This window comes from Anabrus simplex, chromosome 12 (genome assembly GCF_040414725.1).
Source record: "Anabrus simplex isolate iqAnaSimp1 chromosome 12, ASM4041472v1, whole genome shotgun sequence".
Classification (NCBI taxonomy): domain Eukaryota; kingdom Metazoa; phylum Arthropoda; class Insecta; order Orthoptera; family Tettigoniidae; genus Anabrus; species Anabrus simplex.
The window spans coordinates 80,927,311-80,945,926 of record NC_090276.1 but is presented as its reverse complement, the minus strand read 5'-3'; the positions used below and the strand labels follow the sequence as shown (position 1 = coordinate 80,945,926).

Sequence of the window (18,616 nt, the reverse complement as noted above, 5' to 3'; positions counted from 1 at the left end):
GTTGTGTGTGTTTATGTGATGGGTATTATGTGCAGCCATTTCAAGGAATAGAGATAAATGACTCGATGAGGTTTACTATTATCCTCAGCCACTTGAGATTCTCCTCCTCTGCCACCCTTTTTAAGAAGTTTAATATGGTGGGTATCAGGGTGGTCAGCGGTATATTTATGCCTAGTGACTTCAGTATGTCTTCGGCCGCATTGGTCTTCTGACCTGGAGGTTCTCGTGGAAGTTGTGGCTGGGGTAGTGTGTTTAGTGTTGTGTTCGTGGTGGTGGGCGTGGTCTGGGTAGCGGATGCTTTGTGTGTAATCCTGGTTACCGTGCGCTGACTGCGAGGGGTGGAGCTGGCGGCGGGTTCTCCCTTTAGTTCCTGCTCGGGTTCCCTAGGCATGGTCTTTGCGTCCCTTTTGTTGTTTTTGTTTAGGGGGTTGGTCCTGCCTGGGTTGTTTGAGGCTAAATTTCTGTTGCCTGAGGCTTGGGGAGTGGGGTCTGGTTGGGTTTGAGCCTCGGGGTGTTTGTCTTGTCTGGTTTGTTTATTTTGGGTCTTGCCTCTGCCTGAAGGGCCTATACAATTGGCAGGGACCGGGCGAGTTGGCCGTGCGCGTAGAGGCGAGCGGCTGTGAGCTTGCATCCGGGAGATAGTAGGTTGGAATCCCACTAACGGCAGCCCTGAAAATGGTTTTCCGTGGTTTCCCATTTTCACACCAGGCAAATGCTGGGGCTGTGCCTTAATTAAGGCCACGGCCGCTTCCTTCCAACTCCTAGGCCTTTCCTATCCCATCGTCGCCATAAGACCTATCTGTGTCGGTGCGACGTGAAACCCCTAGCAACTGGCAGGGCCTTTATTTCCTGGTTGGCTAGGGGGGGCCTTTGTTACCTGATGGACGTTTTTGAGCCTCGGGGCGGCCACGCTGTTGTTCTCTCGCACCCTTCGGTTTCTTAGCTCTGAGGGAGCTTTCGTATTCCCTGCGGCTCGGGCATTTGCTGTAGTTGGCTGCGTGTCTCCCCTTGCAGTTACAACATTTAACAAATTCCCTGTCTCCGCCATTCGGACAGTCTCGGGAGGAGCGGGGCCCGGCACATCACCTGCATCTGTGGCTAAGCTTACACCCCACTTGAGAGTGACCGAACCTTTGGCACACTCTGCACTGGGTGCATGTGGCTTTAGGCCGGTAAGGCTCAACCTTTACAGTCATGTTTAGGAGGGTGCGTAGGCTCTCCATCTTTTCCACTCCCGACTGGTCCGTTAGCGTGACAAGATAGAGCGGGGCTTGTTTCCTCCCCTCCCTTGTTCGCATCCGCTGTACTACCAGGACTGGGATTTGCTCAGCTGAGATGGCGTCGCCGACCTCTTTGAACGTGTACTTGTTTACGGGGGTTCTGAGTACATATCTCTTAGTCCTCCCATAGTTGAGCAGAGTGTACTGAATATCTTGCTCATCAAGTGCGATAGTTGCCAGGTGATAGCTTTTTTCTGAGTATAATATCAGCTGGACAGCTTCGTGCGAATCCCTCCTGGGTTTTACGAACTTATAGTTCCTTTCTCCGTGTGGGAGGTACTTGAGCAGCGCAGACTCAATTTTCATGAGGTCGTTGGTGTATATGGTGATTGGGTGGTTTCTCATGTTGTTGTGGCGTCTCTTGGGTTGCTGTACAGTTGAGTTTAGGGACCCTTCAGAGCGGACAGAGGGCGTTGGGTTGTTCGTTAGCCTGGCTTTCCTTACCCTGCTTACGCTCCCTCTGGCGTGTCCTTCTGCTCTTGACTTTTACATAGCGCCCCTGCTGGCTCTCTGGCCCTGGCGCCGTGGCTTGCAGTGTGAGCGCTGTGAGTTCCGGTACTACCCTGCCTTCCTCCTTCTCGGGTGTTTCCCTGGTCTGGGTGACGAGAGACTCGTCTATTACCAGCCTTGAATTGTCCGAGTTGGAGTCCTTGGCTGAGCCGTTCCGGTCTGTAGCCTCGAGCGAGTCCTCTAACTCCTCCCCACGGGAGAGGTCCGGCTCTTCAGGGCGTTGCTCCGGTTCCCGTTTGCTCTCCTGCTCCACAAACCATTCTGCTCCGCCTTCCCTGTGCAGCGCACTTCTAGATAGGGGCTCTGCAATAATGCTTGCCGGCCGTCTAGGTGCCGCTTGCACTGGTATGTGGTCCTTGAGCTTATGGTTGTGGTGGGGGTGGTGCGTGTTGTGGTGGTGGTGACTGTGTATGTTGTACTTGTGTGCGCCATGTTTGCAATGTATCGCCCTGAGAGATTAATATTCTGCTCCAGGTATATAGCCTGCCCGTCGGGTGATGTACCCGGTACCAGGTTTGTTATACCTGTCCGCTGTGATTTATCAGATCTCGTGCGGCGTTCGGTGTATGAGGGGGCCTGACTACTGCGCGATACGCTCCCCGTGCGTGCTATGGTACTGCCGTCTGCACGCACGGCGCTTAACTGTGTCCTCGCAGCCTGCGGGGTAGCCTGCATAGTGGCCTTTCTCCCCTTAAGGGTCTCGGTTGTGGAACCGATGACCGGTGAATTGTGTTCGGGGAGAGGGGGGAAGTGACACTCTGACAAGAGCGTAGCGGTGCTGGTCTGTGTGGTCCCAGGCTCACTGACAATTTGCTCTTTTGGAAAGAGTGAGCCTGGTCCTGTGTGTGTAACTGTGGGGGCAAGCTAATGAGAACTATTGAACGCGGGGTGATCCGACACGAACGGGCCCCTGGCTCACGGCAATCCCTGACTAACCCTAGGCACCGAGAAGCGGTAGCCGGTTGGGGCGAGTGAGTGTCCATCTCGGAGGTCTTGACAGTCTCGGTGTGCGGCGAGCAGTGCATAGCACTACCCGCAGCCGTTGAGAGGAGAGAGAGAGAGCGGAGTGAGGGGCACGTATGTCCTTTCACTTCCACGGTCGAGCTCGTCCTCTGTATGCAGGTGAACTTATCAGAAGCCCATATAAGAGGCACAGTTGATAACTGCATACGGAATATACATCTCCACAATGGAATTATTGCCCTCCTAACAATTCCGAATGGAAAATTCTAAGTTCCCATGGAGGGAATTAGATATTTTTCACCAACAGAGCATGTCAAAAACAGAACACATGTAAGGCTTTTCAGGCGTTTGCTCTATTAACCAGCGTTTTGTTTTGTCTTAGGTCTGACACTAGACTCATCAGAATGGGATGTGTCAGACCCTACCCACTGACGCTGGGGTGTATGCAGGTGAACTTATCAGAAGCCCATATAAGAGGCACAGTCTGATAACTGCATAAGGGAGATACATCTCCACAATGGAATTATTGCCCGCCTAGCAATTCCGAATGGAAAATTCTAAGTTCTCATGGAGGGAATTAGATATTTTTCACCAATAGAGCATGTCAAAAACAGAACACATGTAAGGCTTTTCAGGCATTTGCTCTATTAGAGACCTCTGTCAAAAAACAGTCACATTTCTTCCACTAGAGTTTATGTTATAAATAGCCTTCTAAAGGGTGCTTATTTTAAATGCACGGGGTGGGTGTACCTACAGTACAAGGGGTGTGTTATGCTGGTGTTTGGAAGCCTGAATCTTCCCTTCCACTATGGGTCGTTGGTATGAGCACCAAGAATTAGGTCCCTTTTGGCAGAAATAATGATATGGCCCACCATCTGAGGGTAATCTTTGACATGATACAGCTGAAATAGCCTTCCTGATCTTATTCATACAATGGCAGCCTTCTCTGATAGCATTCCCATGGTAAGGATTTAAGGTATATTTCCTGGAGTCTGAAAGAGGCTTCCTCTTCCAATCCTGCTTAAGTTTCTTGAGGTGGGTGCCCGTCTTCAACTGCACAAAAATGAGTTAAGATTAGAGTATAGTGTAGTACATGATATGGTGATGTGAAGACATGCACAGCCCAGTGTAACTGGCAACAGGAAAGTGGCATAGTCTAGATTAGAGTACATGATATGGTGATGTGAAGAGATGCACACCCAAGTGTATCTGGAAACAGGAAAGTGGCATAGTCTAGATTAGAGTACATGATATGGTTACGTGGAGAGACTTTATACCCAGGTGTATCAAGCATGAAGTAAGCGGCGTAGTTGTTGGCTCTTTACTATGGGGCTGCAAATCTATCCCAGGTAATGGATATGGGATGTTACCCGATGAAAGTGTACATCCATGGGATCCAGTTTCCATGCAGACCTGGGTGTCCTCTTGCTATGAGCACAATATCAACAGTCATCTGAGCCTACAGCGTTCACTGATGACCCAAACAGAACCATTAAAAATAATATGTTTCTGGATCATGTCTCAGTGGAAAGAATTTACATCCCCTGCTCCATCTAGAACTACATACGCTTTGTGAAATGAAGTTGCAAGTAACTGTCAAAGAGGAACCAATCAGCCTTGAGGAAACAGGAAATACTTCACTTGTAAGTACCATTCCAGATAATTTTATATTGATTAGAATTTTACCGTTAGAGTTTGACTGGTTACATAACTCTACTTCTCAAATTGACATAAAATTATTTGTATGATTACATTAATGGTGGAAATGTGGAATTTTTGCATCTCTTATTATACATATCATGTCTGAATGCTGAACAAACTGGTAAGATTTTGAAGAAGAAATGGGCTCTCTTCATCCTTCTTTGTTGTGTTGCTGTGTTCAGCACTGTCCTTTGTAATCCTCTGAGTAGTTAAGTAGCTTGAGAGGAAAAGTGCCAGTCTGAGTAGTTCAGGTAGTAGGGGAATTAAATTCTGATTTCAATTTGACACATTCAGTCCCTGATCATCCTGGTGGTGCTCAGATATACCAGCCTCATATCTGTAGATTTACTAGCAAGTAAGAGGCCTCTTGTTGGACAAAATTCTGGAATCTTGGTATTTTGAAAAACCACAAAACTAGTAATAATGACAGCTTGACATTAAAAATAAACTGCAAAAATTCTGACCTGTTACTTTGCAGGTCTGATATATTTCAAGATTTGCTAAAAGCTAAATATTGTACATACACTGCTGTGCAACTTGGTCGAGGCTGAACGGGATCAGGACTGGTTGTGGAAGGATTCTTTCTACAAGTGGAAGTCTGTACCATCTCCAGAATGTGGGTCACCAGACCATTCCCCACATTTTAAGTGAGTGTCAACTATGGGCTTATCCAGGTAGATTGGAAGACTTCCTATCTTCAACAGCGGAAGCACTAGACTTGGATTTAGAAGTTGGACAGTCACTTATGATAACAGATAACACTAATGCCTGAAGTGAATCAATGTTTCTTGTTATTGTGTACATATTTTGTATTATGTATATAATGTCCTTGCCATACGCTAATAATAATACTGCTGTGCAAAGCTTAAGGACGAAAGTAACTTTCACTGCCAAGTAACATAGCTCGACGAAACGTAGGTAGAACCGCTACAGTAGGCAACTGAAAGGAATATCCAATGAGACGAACAGAAATGACACTTTTGTACAGAGACAGTAAATTACACGTAAGTCACTGCGGCTCATGATGATCCCTGGACTTCACAAAAGGAGGTGCATGTTTCTTAAACGGGTGTGTGATCACCACAGACAGGGATACATGCTCTGCAATGTGTTTCATGCTGGCCACAAGATTGGTAAGCAGTTCTTTTGGTAGGGCATTCCATTACTCAACCGGCGCAGTTGACAACTGTTGGGAAATGGGAAACCACGGAAAACCATTTTCAGGGATCCCACTATCGGCAGCCCTGAAAATGGTTTTCCGTGGTTTCCCATTTTCACACCAGGCAAATGCTGGGGCTGTACCTTAATTAAGGCCACGGCCGCTTCCTTCCAACTCCTAGGCCTTTCCTATCCCATCGTCGCCATAAGACCTATCTGTGTCGGTGCGACGTAAAGCCCATAGCAAAAAAAAAAAAAAACTGTTGGATGGTCATTGGTGCATGTGGACAAGTTGCAATACGTCTACCCAACATGTCCCACACGTGCTGGATGGGATTTAATTTGGGGCAAGGGTCAGGCCAGTTGATTGGCTGAATATCCTCTCGTTCCAAGAGCTCCTCCACCTGTGGTGTTCGATGCGGTCATGCATTGTCGTCCATAAAACTGAATTCAGAGCAAGATGCACCCCTGAAAAGAGTCACATAGGGCAGGAGTACACTGTCACAATAATGTTGACTGGTCAGTGTACCCCGTTCAAAGATTTGGATGTCAGTATGCCCATGCAACATTATACCTGCCCACATGATAACACTTGGATCACCAAAATGATCATGTTCAGCAATATTCCTGGGTGCATTACATGTTTACACCTCTCGCCAAATTAGGTACATCTACAATCACTACTTTGATTGAATCTGTTCTCATCTAAGGAGTGCACGCAACCCCACTCTTTGTCGGTGTGCACCTGATGTCTTGGCACCATTGCAAACGGTGCCGCTGACGTGAGGGTGTCAACGGTACACAACGTAATGGTCATCGGGCAAACAGACCTTCCCCCATGTGGTCGCCGTGCCACTGTGGGGTGCGAAATTTGTTTTCTTGCAGTCCTGTTAAATATGGTTGCAATTGCACCTGCTGTCTGAAGTGGTCTCTTCTAGCCTGTTGCACAATGTAGCGGCCATCTGCTGCTGTAGTTGACTGTGGTCAACACCCTCTTCTACTTTGGGCAGCACTGGCTGTGGTTCGGAACACTCTCCATGCATGTGAAACAATGCTGTGAGCATTACCAAACTCCTCGGCTTCACTCCTCACCCTTCATCCTTCTGATTTCCCGATGATTCTTCCCCTCGTGAAGTCGTCCAGATTTTGTCTCTGAACCATGTTGTAATGAATAACACCACCACCATACACCGTAACAGCTTGCTGATTGACTTATATTGTTCTGTCCCATCGAACCCAGGGACTCCAGATTGGAGGCAGGCATGCTATCCCTACACCGCAGGCCCAGTGGAACATACCTTGGTCATTTAGGACATTTTCTTTCTTACCCCTTCTCACCTCCCATAGAGATAGTGGCTGAACTCAGACCTGTCATCCAGAATGTTTATTTCGGCAACCCTGAAAGTTATGGACTCAACACTAATACGGATTGTATTCAGTTATTTTTACATGTCGTTCCCAATCTACTCTAGCTGTGTCTCATTCCCACAGTATTTCTCTCCAGATATTATCAAGTAATATGTATACCAAGTTTAGTTTAAAGTGCCTGATTGCTTATAGTTGCCATCACTTTTAATTGTTTAGCTTCACCAGTTCCTTTACGTGAAGATATTGCTCCTTAACTGTATGCAACCTGCTAAGTACAGAACGTATTGCTGGCTAGGGTAAGCATTGAACTGCTGTTCTTAGAGTGGTCAATCAGTTATTTATTTTAGGATGACTAAAAGCTGACTCAACTCAATGCCTGTTGATTCACCAGCATCATTCCAGAGAGAATAAAGCAAATCAGTCCGGTAAAACAGATCAACGGACTTCACAAAGCTCATTTTAGTAAACTCTTAGTATATAGATGGAAGTGAAAGAAGAATCCAAAATGAACTGAAACAACACATATCCAGAATTGAGCTGGAGGCTGTGGAAGTCGAATGGGACATGTTCAGGAAGGAATTTGTAGGCCATGCAGTGGGAGCCCGTGGCAGAATAGTTGATAGAGTGAAAGATAAAGAGACCCGATATTTAAATTAGATGGTAAAGGTAAAATAAGAAAGCATGCTAATTGTGAAACTGGGATAAACTGGAAGGAGAAGAAAGGATCAGGAAATGAGAAGAAGGAATATCAAAGTAGTAAGTGGAGAAAAGCCACAAAGCTGAAACGGAATGTGGATAGTGTCGAAAGGATTCTGTGCGGACTTGTAACAAGGAACAGAGAAGAAAGGGTCTACAGAAAGCAGGTGGAAAGAAAGGAAGAAAGGATAATAACACAATAAGAGAAGAACAGGATTAGATGGAAGGGAGCATTTGAACTCCTCTATGTGACAAGGTGATAGGAGACAAAGTCCAAAAGTGAAGAAGAGGAAACTGATGTCAAGTGAATGAAAGAGGGAAAAGTCTGGGGAATTACAAAAGCAGTAGGACTTGTTGGTCTACAGTGGCTATATAGACTATTTATATGAAATGTCTGTGGGAATGAGGATCTGTTGGTCTATAGTGGCTGTATAGGCTATTAATATGAAATGTCTGTGGGAATGAGGACCTGTTGGTCTAGAGTGGCTATTCCACGAACCTGCTACGCACGCATAGCAGGGGGAGAGGTGAAACTCCCACGTGGCGCGTCCCAGGTGGCGGATAGGGGGGTCCTAACCGGCTTGCCGGCGGACTTGAGGGAAATAAAATACCTCTCGCGGACCAAACACACCCCCCCTCTGGGTGGGGGAGGCAGACGAATAATACACCCACGGTATCCCCTGCCTGTCGTGAGAGGCGACCAAGGGATGATTGGATTAGAACCATGAAACTACTTGTGATTAGTACCACCACGCGGGGAACACCATGGGTCGTTATTACTTGCGCGTAGTACCACTATGTTAGGTACCAAATAGGTTTGTGATTAGTAGCAATCAGGAGCACCGTGCGGTCAGGCTTTTACGGTACCTGTGATTAGTAGCACTATATGAGCGACACCAGGGTTCTGGCTTGCCTATGATTAGTACCCACTATATAAGGGACACCACGGGATAGTACGAGTCCCTGTGGTTAGTGCACTATGTGATGCAAACTGTAGGTTTGCGTTGCCTGTAAATGGCGCCGCTATGTGTGAAACACCATAGGTCTGTATTACCTGTACGAATTTCATTACCTGTGAGTAGTACCATAATGTGTGGAATACCGCGAGTCTACGATACTGTTACTTAGTACCGCACCATGTCAACTACCATGGTTCTACTTTCCAAGCGATAAGTATCATTATGAGATTGCGATGACCTATATTTTAGACCCCTTTAGCTTGCAAGCATCATCGATTTAGTATTGAGCTATAGAAGCAGCCCCTTGGTCAGTATTAGTATTGTTTTCTGTCAGTTTCTGAGACTGAGGCATTGTGGGTCGTCTCCACTGGTTGCTTTTAACTTCATATCCATCCGTTCATATATTCATCCTCACGTTTTGAATTTTGGTCAGTGGAGGATTTTCTGTGTATTTTTATTTTGTCATTGCATTTCGTCTCATTTCGTACCATTAGGGGCCGATGACCTCGATATTAGGCCCCTTAAAACAACAAGCATCATCATCATATAGTTGCTATTAATATGAAATGTCTGTGGGAATGAGGACCTGTTGGTCTATAGTGGCTATTAATATGAAATGTCTGTGGGAATGAGGACCTGTTGGTATATAGTGGCTATATAGGCTATTAATATGAAATGTCTGTGGAAATGAGGACCTGTTGGTCTATAGTGGCTATATAGGCTATTAATATGAAATGTCTGTGGGAATGAGGACCTGTTGGTCTATAGTGGCTATTAATATGAAATGTCTGTGGGAATGAGGACCTGTTGGTCTATAGTGGCTATTAATATGAAATGTCTGTGGGAATGAGGATCTGTTGGTCTGTAGTGGCTATTAATATGAAATGTCTGTGGGAATGAGGCCCTGTTGGTCTATAGTGGCTATTAATATGAAATGTCTGTGGGAATGAGGATCTGTTGGTCTATAGTGGCTATTAATATGAAATGTCTGTGGGAATGAGGATCTGTTGGTCTATAGTGGCTATTAATATGAAATGTCTGTGGGAATGAGGACCTGTTGGTCTATAGTGGCTATTAATATGAAATGTCTGTGGGAATGAGGATCAGTTGGTCTGTAGTGGCTATATAGACTATTGTGATGAAATGTCTGTGGGAATGAGGATCTGTTGGTCTATAGTGGCTATATAGGCTATTAATATGAAATGTCTGTGGGAATGAGGACCTGTTGGTCTATAGTGGCTATATAGGCTATTAATATGAAATGTCTGTGGAAATGAGGACCTGTTGGTCTATAGTGGCTATATAGGTTATTAATATGAAATGTCTGTGGGAATGAGGACCTATTGGTCTATAGTGGCTATATAGGCTATTAATATGAAATGTCTGTGGGAATGAGGACCTGTTGGTCTATAGTGGCTATATAGGCTATTAATATGAAATGTCTGTGGGAATGAGGAACTGTTGGTCTATAGTGGCTATATATATGAAATGTCTGTGGGAATGAGGATCTGTTGGTCTGTAGTGGCTATTAATATGAAATGTCTGTGGGAATGAGGCCCTGTTGGTCTATAGTGGCTATTAATATGAAATGTCTGTGGGAATGAGGATCTGTTGGTCTATAGTGGCTATTAATATGAAATGTCTGTGGGAATGAGGATCTGTTGGTCTATAGTGGCTATTAATATGAAATGTCTGTGGGAATGAGGACCTGTTGGTCTATAGTGGCTATTAATATGAAATGTCTGTGGGAATGAGGATCAGTTGGTCTGTAGTGGCTATATAGACTATTGTGATGAAATGTCTGTGGGAATGAGGATCTGTTGGTCTATAGTGGCTATATAGGCTATTAATATGAAATGTCTGTGGGAATGAGGACCTGTTGGTCTATAGTGGCTATATAGGCTATTAATATGAAATGTCTGTGGAAATGAGGACCTGTTGGTCTATAGTGGCTATATAGGTTATTAATATGAAATGTCTGTGGGAATGAGGACCTATTGGTCTATAGTGGCTATATAGGCTATTAATATGAAATGTCTGTGGGAATGAGGATCTGTTGGTCTATAGTGGCTATATAGATTATTTGTATGAAATGTCCATGGAAATGGGGACTTGTTGGTGAACAGTGGCTGTATAGGCTATTTAGATGAAATGTTAGCGAAAATTATAAAAGCAATTGACCTGTTATCCTACAGTGGCTGTGTAGGATATTGGGAAGAGAAGTCTGTGAAAATTATAAAAGCAGTAGGACCTGTTGGTGTACAGTGACTATTGGTTATTGAGATGAATTGGAAAAGAGAAATTGGTTTCAAACAACTGGAGTAAAGGAGTAGCAACAACTAAAATGTAACAAGGGGAACAAGAAGTTAGTTATTGATCTGTCACAATCATATATCAAGCAGCAAAAATATTTTAGTGGGTACTAGAAAAGGGAATAAGAAGAAAGGTGAATGGACAATTACAAAAACAGCAGTATATATGGTTTTTGGAGTAGAAGATCAACGCTAGACTCCATCTTCAGTTTGAAGTAGTTAATGGAAAATCAATGAGAATATGGGGGAGATATGCTGATGACATTCCTTGATCTGGAAAAGCCCCATGATAGTGTAATCAGAGCAAAGGTATGGAAAGGATTTGGAAAACATCTGATAGAATGTGTGCAAGCAATGTAGAAAAATTGTTCCAGCAGTATCCAGACACATGTGGGGAGAACAGAGTGCTTTTGTAATGAAACTGGACTACTACAAGGAAGTGTTCTGTCACATCTCTTAATCATAATGTTTATTGTCGAAATTGTTAAGAAGACAAAGTGAAAATACGGTGACAGGGTGTCTGAAGGTGTTTGGAGGCAGAGAGCAAGCTTAAGTGTAACTCGACATATTAAGTGAGATTATTGAAAATTATGGAATGACAATCATTGTCCAACTTGTTAGCTGAATGGTCAGCATACTGGCCTTCGGTTCAGAGGGTCCCGGGTTCGGTTCCCGGCTGGGTTAGGGATTGTAATCACTTCTGATTAATTCTTCTGGCTTGGGAACTGGGTGTTTGTGTCTGTCCCAACACTCTCCTCTTCATATTCACCCAACACACTACACTACAAACCACCACAGAAACATGCAATAGTGATTACATAGTTGGCGTCAGGAAGGGCATTCGGCCGTAAAAAGGGCCAAATCCACATGTGCGACACAGTTTGCACCCACAACCCCACAGGTGTGGGAAAAGCGGTAGTAAAAGAAGAAGAAGATGGAATGAAAATCCTTGTGGAAAGGAGTAAGGCAATGCTGTTGATAAGAGGTAGAGTGAAGGCAAAAGAATTATAAATTTAAAGGGACATGGAAATCATGGAGAGCTTCAGGTATGTGGAAAGCAAACTGAGGCAGGGCTGGACATGGAGATTAGTAAAGGGATTCAAAAAGGAAATGCATTCTACCAGAGTGTGAGAACCCTGATGTGGAAGTCGTAAGATATACAACAGCCCAATACTGCTACATGCAGTGAAGGCCTGAACACGGACAAAAAGACACGAGAATAAAATCTTGGCTGCTGAAATGAAATTTTTAGGTAGTTTAGGAAGACAAGAAAGGGCAAAGTAAGAAATGAGGAGGATAAACTTAGAAGGTTTGAACATATTAAGAGGATGTAGGAGGTGAGGATTCCAAAGTGCATGATGGAGACTCAAATTAAACGAAGGTTAGAGGGAGACCTTGTCTAAGATGATTAACCCGTCAGCGTCGCAGCCATTCTAGGAGCTTCCTACCCCGCGGCCGGATGAGATTTCAACTACGAAATTCCCGAAATTTTCAATTCCTATGATAGAACCATGTACATGCAGATAATGACATCATTGTTTCACATTACCTTCATGTGATAGAGTTTGAAGCACTCTTCGAGATAGAGACCCACGTCACACTCCTGGCAGCGGTATACCAACGTCGTCTTTTTGCCGTATTTTGAACACACGATACATTGTCTCTGAGGTTTGTATTTCTCACCCTTGGGTGATAATTTCATGATAAAATGTCTTTCCTGCAACCTTGGAACTGTATTATCTGATGCGCGCTGGCCTTGAATATTTAATTCCCCGGCCGAGCGAGCTTATTTTGTAAACATACCTTCCTCCAGCTGAACCCGATAAGATAGGCCTAACTGCTCAGTGTTTGTCCCTGTGACTTGTCTGGATATTATTAGAGAATTTAGGAATCCGAATTCACTGTTGAAAACTCCCCTTTGACCTGTATAATTATCAATATTCTCCTACACGAAATTTCCAAGTACTGGTTCCTCCTCATCATCACTCTCATCATTTACCACTGCATCTGCCACAGCTGCATCATTTATTTCATTATCACTGCTGCTAATACTGTTACTACTAGTTCTGACTAAACTTTCATCTGAATTATACAATATTTCAAGCACATTACTGTCAGTCAAGCCACGGCTGAGCGCGGTGCGTCACATGGACTTATGATGCTGCAGCGAGACCGTAAGCAGCAGGACGAAACTGAATGAGGGGAATGACATGAATGATGAAACAAACCAACTCGATACATATTTCAGATAAAAGGTCAAGACATCGTCTTTCCAGCAAGATATATATACCATGAACAACTGGTTCTCGTATCGTATGACAGAAAGCAGCACTAACTGATGCCTACACAGAGGGTTCGTCGAGAGTTACGAAAATATTACAAGCTGAGAAATAAAGACAATATAGTAAATAATTCACACTTTCAATGTATAAATAGAGCAAAGAACATCACGGGAAAATACAAACTTCTCAGATCATCATTTCTTTATTTTATTACGTGGGAAAGAATGAAGCAAACAGGCAGAGTTTACTTGTGCTCAGACGTACTTGACAAACACAACTGCATTTTAACGATCTTCATTCTTATTTTACAACATTGATAAACCCCAACATTTCTTCTTGGAAACAAAACAATTTGCAAATACATAACTCCAAAATTCGTCGCGCTATAGCCGTAAATGCGAAACCATGTATGGGTCTATACCACGTATAGAGGTCGGCGGCTACGGAAGAAAAGAGGGTCTATACAACGTATAGAGGTCGGCGGCTACGGAAGAAAAGAGGGTCTATACAACGTATAGAGGTCGGCGCTGAGGGGTTAAAAAAACTAAGAATAGTATAGTTTGAAGAAACCTGGATTGGAACACAGCTAAGGACAAACAATGGTGGTTGGATGCAGGAAAATGGAAAGGTACCATAGACATCTGCACCCACTGGCAGCTGGACAAGGTAAATAGGTGATAATGATTTGCAAGATACATTCAAATGATTGACCATTTATAAACTGAACTTGATGTGGAGAGTTTCATTGGGATGAGAACCAGCTTATGTCTACTCACCAATATGAATCCTCCTTGGGGACTCGAGTAATGGAAGGAAATACATGAACACAGTGACGGGAAGTAAAGAGAATGGGAGGAACAGAACAGAGGTGTGGAAATTGTCCTCTCATGTTCTCCCTTTTCTATTGATCACTCTTCCTTGTTATCTTTATCATGTGATGTGTTCCTTTTCATGTTTCCATCTCTCAAAATAATTATGGCACATGTTTCTCCCTTTTCATTCTTCTATCTTGAGATGTTCCTGCTTCTCTGTCTGTATTTACCTTCAGTTTCATGTATGTTTAATTAATGTTATGAAATCCTTTACTGTCTTTCTATTCTGGTAGTCGTACACTTATATCATATTGTCACAAGATGGCAATAGTGTTCTCTCTCGTACCTTTGGCTTTTCTACCGCCTTCATTCTAAGTCCCTTAGTGATATCTTCTTTGAACTTTGGAGAAAAGCAAAATGGAGTCCAGAAACACAATGCATGCCTTCTTACTATATTATAATATTTATAATAGATTCAGAAATTATTATGCTGGAGATTCGTGCAGAATCTATAATTTCTTATCTTTACTCGATAAGTTTGTGACTATGTCCAAATTACCTTGATTATTTATTCTGTGCTTTTTTCCCTACCTTGTCAGTCGCAGTTTGGTTACCGTTTGGCCGAATGTTATTCTTTGAAGGTGTTGCCATATTATTTCACCCTTTGCTTGGGTTTTGCCTATTTTTGACGTCTCGCCACATGTGTGTTTCTTACCTTTATTTCCACCTTACTTGTATGTATCACTTCAGTGTTGTGGCACAATGCGGTCTATTGCAATTTTGTTGGTGTGATTGACAACTCCGTTTATATATACTTGGTATTTTGGATATCTTGTCGGGGATTTCATTGATGTTTTATGCTTGGCCTGTCTTAATGTCTCTAAGTCTGCTTGGAAATGCCTACGTGGCATTTATCATCAAAGCTATTTTCTTGAGACGTTGTGGTGGTTATATAGATCATGGTTTTGTACATATCTATTCTTATAGTAATTTGGGCTAATCTACGGTAGTTTCCCACTATTATTATACCAATTCACTTTGCCTTTTCGTGCATTTCTACATGGCACTTTGAATTTGTAAGATGCCCGATTTTGCATGTTTGTTGTGCGGTTGAGTGGAATGGATCATATTTTGGTACACAATGAAGAAACAAGATTTATTTTACCTTTAGTTTTTATTTTACTCTGGATGAATTCTTTATTCTACCAGTACTGACCCATCTTTACATCCCATTTACGTCCTGCCTATGTGCGGCATAGTGGTAACTTTATCCTTTTACTTTTGGGCTGTTTTGGAGATAGCCTTTTCATTTTTTGTGCGAATCCTTACGTTTTTTCCTTTCATGTGACACCCGTCCACATGTGACGCACTTTTGTCCTATTTTATTTTTCTTCTTTGCCTTAAGTCGTCATTGAGGAGCTTTTTTTCCCCAGGGTCTGTACCTTCTCTGTGGTGCATTATATATTATTTTTAAATAAGTTATTAATATTGAAATATATCATCTCTGAGGTAAACGCGATGTTGTGCGAATAGTTATCTCCCTGGCACTGAAGTACGCCAATTCTATTATCTCATGAAGGTCGCTGGGAAAGTGATATATTGACATCTTTCATGCGCAATCATTTGCGAGTACTCTCCAAAAGAATTTATGATCTGTGTTCTTTTGTTATGAATTTATTTATCTTTCATTAGAACCTTTGATTTAAAAAACTCATGTTTAAGTCTTATCTCCTTTCCTTTGCTGGTAATAAGGTTAGGTTAGTTGGATTTGTATATTACCTAGGACAGTAGGAGTCCAACTTCGAAGAGTTTCTTGTTTGCTCCGATCGACAATTTATCAGACCTTTATCACCTTGTGTTATCACAAACTCTCATTTCCATTTTTCTCTGTGTTATCTCACCTGTTTGGTAATGTGTATGGAGTAAGGATAGGGGGCTGTGACAATTTTTACACATTGGAAGATAATGGTGTTTCTATTGTGGAATTGTGATTTTTACTTTATTGGCTGTTTCCTGTTTATATAGTAATTTTGTGTTACCTATTTACTTTTCTTAAATTAATTTTCATGTTTATAGCCTACTGCAGACATCAAGCATGAAATAAAAGTAGAAGAACGAACAGTTGATCAACTGGTCCCATGTGTCAAAGTAGAAAACAAGTAAGTGGCTTAATTAGATTGTACACCCCTAACTCCGTTCACTAGCTCTCTCTGTAGGTCAGTGGTAGAATGTCAGTCAGTGGATTCCAAGATGACTGGTGCAAACCTGCCTGAGGTAGTGTGATTTTTATAGGGTGGATTAACACTACAGTTTGAACCCTGAGTTACTCGCTGGTGAGCACAGCAGTGCCATGTCCAATAATGGACTGAAGGTCTTGATTGTCAAAGATAATGGAAATTGTTATGGGAATACCATGGATCATAGAGGACATGAATGGGAGGATAGAGAAAAGATCAAATTTTAATTTAAAACTTTAAAATTTGGAATTTTATTTCTTCCCTTTTTTCTTCTTTCCAGATGTTAAATTTTGCTAAGCAATAACAAGTAGTAATAGTACAAATGTTAGCTTGTGAGTTCGAAAAACAATATTAGAAAGGCCTAGAACAACTACGATTTAAGAAATGAGCTTGAAGCTCCCAAGTTACAGTTTTCCAAGAGCACCACTAAACCCTCAAAGAGACTGAGCTCCATCATCATTGCTCCACACAATTACTCTGTGGGAGACTATTCTCCAAAATTAACAAGATCCAGGCTTCTTAAAGGCACAATCTACGTTTTACAAATCACAAACAGTATTCATTGTGTTATTTGCTCAACAGACGATTTTACATAGGAAATTGAATAATAGTTGTTAACTTTAACAGGTGTAATAAGTACCCATTCTACATGGCCTTAGTGAAAAAAAAAAAGAATAACATTATTGGCCGAAAGTCAAAATGTTAGGTGGTTCTTTCTTTATTCGAATCAGAAGTACAATAGAATAATACTACATTTAAAAGAAACAAACTATATACACAAATATATACAAGTAAAAGGTCTACAACAATATATGTCATACGGATTTGGCCCAAAATGTGGCCACTTCAAGGGCATTTGGATTAGCCAGCACCAAGTCTTCCATTGTGCAGTTTGATGGACACAAGGGACAACATAGCAGGTGTTTAGTTGTCTGAAGTTCACCACGGTCACAAAAGGCAGTATCGATGGGGAAGTTCCATTTCTGTAGAGTCGCTCTGGTTCCACACACTCCAGATCTAAGTCTGTTTAAGGACCTCCATGTCAATCAGTCCTCGGTGTGACCGGGAGGCAACACTTCCCATGGTTCCATCCATTTCAAGAGGTCAGGGGTCTTTTGTTTCCATTTGGTAATCCTGGCTTTGTCCGATGATCCTTCCGGGTGTTCTGAAGACGTTAAAAATGCTTTCCTGGACTTCAATCTTCGTTGGGCAGGTTGGTATCCAAAGAGTGGATGTGAAGGCATAAAATTTGTTGTAAGCCTTTCGTTGTTAGCAGCAACCTCTCTCCTGACGTCACAAGGAGCAATACTGGCAAGGTAATTGATTTTCTCGAGAGGAGTTGGCTTCAGGACACCAGTAATTATTCTACAGCTTTCATTGAGTGCCACATCAGTCTGTTTTGCATGGGCAGATTTGTACCACGCTGGACAGGCATATTCACCGGCGGAGTAACATAAGGCTAGTGCAGTAGTTCTAACAGTTTGTGGGTGTGTGCCCCAAGTAGATCCAACAAGTTTTCTAAGTAGTGTGTTCCTGGAAGAGACCTTTTGTTTTACATTCATACAGTGCACTTTGAAGGTGAGACTGCGATCGAGAGTGACGCCCAAGTATTTGGGATGGAAGCAGTGGTCTAGCGTAGCTCCATTCCTTGACACAATGAGTTTCCTGTTGGCTTGTCGATGTCGTAGATGGAATGCACAAACTTGCGTTTTGCTCGGGTTTGGCACAAGTTGGTTTTGATCATAGTAGTTGCCGAGTTCTTCTAGGGTAGCTTTCAGGGTGCATTCTATCTCTTCAAAACTATCTGACTGGACAGCGAGAGCAAGGTCATCAGCATAGATAAAACTCTTGGTGTCTTGAGGCTGTGGCTGATCATTTGTGTATATATTAAATAACAAAGGCGCCAGTACACTTCCTTGAGGCAAGCCGTTATTTTGAGTTCACCAACGACTTCGCCGACCCTGAAATTCAACAAAGAAGCGGCGGTTATGAAGAAGTATAGCTACCAGTCGTATTAACTCAAGATCTTTAGTAAGACTGTGAAATTTTTTTAACAGGAGTCTGTGGTTTACCGTGTCATACGCCACTGTGAGATCAACAAATGCGACGCCTGTGACTTTATTTAACTCGAAGCCATCTTCAGTGTGCTAGTTAGATTCAAAATCTGGGTGGCGCAATTTCTTCCAGGTCTAAATCCTGCCTGCTGTGGGATAAGAAGTGGGTCAATAACTTCAGTAAGGCGATTTAAAATCATTCGTTCCATGATTTTATACAAGTGGCATAGAAGAGATATTGGTCTATAACTTTTTGGATCTTCAGGTTTCTGCCTGGTTTTAGG

General features: G+C 42.8%; 1 long non-coding RNA gene across 1 annotated transcript in view; it reads left to right on the top strand.

Moving 5' to 3' along the window:
• The first annotated feature begins 4,274 nt into the window (after positions 1-4,274).
• Positions 4,275-18,616, top strand: part of LOC137502818 (uncharacterized) — a 50,161-nt gene continuing 35,819 nt past the window's right edge. The window contains exons 1-2 of the long non-coding RNA XR_011018861.1: positions 4,275-4,396; positions 16,118-16,200. This is a non-coding gene — a long non-coding RNA (uncharacterized lncRNA). The remainder of the gene's footprint in view (positions 4,397-16,117; positions 16,201-18,616) is intronic.